This window comes from Propithecus coquereli, unplaced genomic scaffold, assembly GCF_000956105.1.
Source record: "Propithecus coquereli isolate 6110/MARCELLA unplaced genomic scaffold, Pcoq_1.0 Scaffold61, whole genome shotgun sequence".
NCBI lineage: Eukaryota > Metazoa > Chordata > Mammalia > Primates > Indriidae > Propithecus > Propithecus coquereli.
Genome location: NW_012152063.1, coordinates 1,750,610 through 1,753,681, shown reverse-complemented (window position 1 = coordinate 1,753,681; position 3,072 = coordinate 1,750,610).

The following is a 3,072-nucleotide window of genomic DNA, read 5'->3' as shown; positions in this document are numbered from 1 at the left end:
CCATTATGAAAAATATAACCCAAAGCACACATGCCCCCAACCAAGCAAGATCACAAGAGATAAGGTGATTTGACACAATCATGAAGCAAAGTGACTGTCATCAGCCCACATAGCTCTAAGTGTTTGAGGAGCTGGGGTGACACTACCCTTTTGAGCCTAATTTTTTTTAGTGGGGTAATGATATCTGCCCTACTTACTCAAGCAGTGGTTTTAAGAGTCAAATGATATAATGTCCATGAAAGAAATTTGTGCACACAAGAGTCATTGACATTGAAGGGCGTAAGTAGTTCCATCTTTCTAGGAATAAATTACACATTATCATGTCTACTAAGCTGTGATCTGAGTCTGTAAAGTATCTATTTTGGTTAAACTTTTTTTTTTTTTTACACTAATTCAAGATTTCCTGAAGTTTGTTCCATGGAATGTTAATAGATGTTTTACCAATAAGAACAACAATGAAACCCCTCCAAAATTTTTTGATCAAATAATCTGAAAAAAGGCTTAGTTAAGCAAAGTTAAATAGGTTTCTTTCTTGTAGAACTTCATAAAGTCTTTATTATGCTAATGAGCAATTATCCATGGCCACTGCACACTGCAGTGACTTCTAAGCTTATTTGACCATAAAACTATTTTTCCCAGGGAACATCCCTTAGGAATAATGCCCAGCAACTATCATTTAGGAAACACAGAACTAATAAATTGTTTTCTCTTGTATAACTTGCTGAATGAAGACAAATCTATTCAGCATGTACCCCAGAGCTAGAATTCCAGACAGACAGGTAGGAAGAAGGCAACATAGCAATATTTCCAGCTGGGTCAGTCACTTTTCTAATTATGTTAAAATAAATAGGGCTTCTTGACAGCAGATATTTTAGAGATAACACATCTTTTGATTCCCAGGTTTTAAAGTAAAACCATAGGTAAGTGGATGTCATTTGGTCCAAATTCACCTACCCACTTCACCAGAGCTGTTCTCTCTTCTCATTCTCCCTCCTCCTATTCTAATATTTCATGTTTTGACTATTTCCTTTTCTTCTCTGTTGAAAACTTAAGGCCCTAAACTTTCTGGTACATAACTGGGGGTTCTAGTGAAGGACAGAATAGTACAGTTAATAAGAGCTCACTCAAGAGCTGGGCTCTCTGGATTCAAGCTCTAGGCCCTACATCTACAATTTATTAGATTTGTGGTCTTGGGCGTGTCCCTTGGCCTCAGTTTCCTCCTGTATAAACTAAATAGCTAAATTTAGGAACTGAACTTATTTGAATAAATCTCTTGCTATTCAAACTCCCACTACTTGCTACCTTCAGGAACCAAATTGATGTGGATAGTATATCGTCATTTTCCAATTGTGTTACCCAAACTCAATAATGAAATGGATCTGACAGTGTGGTACCAACATCACAGAGTTGTTATGAGGATTAAATTAATTAAGCACTTAGGAGAGTGTCTGGCAATAGTATTTGCTATTCCTATTATTTCTAGCTTATATAATATTCCATAAGGAATATTTATGATAGACTTCTTCCAGGCAATTTATTCTTATTTAACACAGGTTCTTGCTACTTCAACCCAAAGTTCTGTTAAAGGACTCATCTTCAGATTTTATTTATATGTTCATTTATTTTGCTTTGTTTTGTTTCTTCTTTTAGGAAAGAAAAGAATATGGGGCTATGAACTAGAAAACTTCATTTCTAGTCCTATCTCTGCAAAGTATTAATATTAATCATGACACATTAGGCGGGAAAGTGATCTCTTGAAATTTCAGTTTAGTCTTTGGAAAAGTGGAATAAATAGCTACCCTTCATACCTAGTGGGATCAGCAGAGAAAATAAATGTAAAAATGCTCTGCAAACAGTAACAGGTAACACTCAGGAAAGAGACTGATTGTCACTCCACTGAGATCACTTCTTATTCTATTTGTGGGATATAACCTCAAAGTTACAGTCCTAATCCTAAAACCCATGTGAAACCCAGAGTTATGAATTTGTTGTTGCAGCGGAAACCAGAGCATGTTTCACACTGATTAACAGACTGGTGGCTATACAATAGGACATTTTAGAAACAATATTCATTGACACAACCAACAGGAGCTGTTCTTGGTGTAAGCCTGGTTGAATCATGGATATGTGATTCATTACCAACAGAACCAGAGGTTAATGTAAATTTCCCCTCTCATCTGCCATCTGCCTGATTCTTCGTAAATCATGTATGTGTTTTGATCAAGCTTCCTTTCTTTGTAAAAATGGCCCCCTGCTTTATGAGACTAGGACTATTTGTAAGATCATGTTACTAAAGTGTTTGCATTTCCTCAAAAAGAAAATATAACTGGAAACCAGACTACTTATCAGTACTGTGACAGGGGACTGATTTCCAATGGCAATGCCTGCTTTGTTGTTCATTCATGTTCTTCTCTCAGAAATCTAATAACTTTATCTAAATGTTCATGAGCCCTTCCTGTATAGCAGTACCAAAGGTATTTGCAAAGCATTTAATATTTAGCTAAGCTTTTACAATATCACTGTTTATTTTCCTCCTAGCAACCTACTTCATTACTATCATGTTCTTTTTAAAAATGGAGAAGCTGAGGCCCCAATGCATACACGATTTATCAAATGTAACCACCAATGTTATAGTCACTTCTTTAAAGTCAAGTGAGAAGTCATCAAGTTGAATAACATTTTTAAGTTTTTTAAAAGTTTTATCACCTAAGTATGATTGATCATGCAAAGATCTAATTCTAGTAGGGAAAAAAAGCCTCAGATAGGATATGTACCCAGTACCATACAATAAAAAATATTACTGTGCTATTTAATATGAAAGAAATTCTCTTTTCTCTCTCTCTTCAATATCCTTTTCCCCTTTTCCCAATGATCTGCAAAATTACCTACAAAATATGCTGTCAGTTTATCTCCACCAATATGAAATTGCAAAAATGAAAAAAAAACCAATCAACCAACCATCCCAGGTAATTAAAAACCTTAGGTTAAAAACAAATGGAGGCCGGGCACCGTGGTTCATGCCTGTAATCCTAACACTCTGGAAGGCCGAGGCGGGAGGATCGTTTGAGGTCA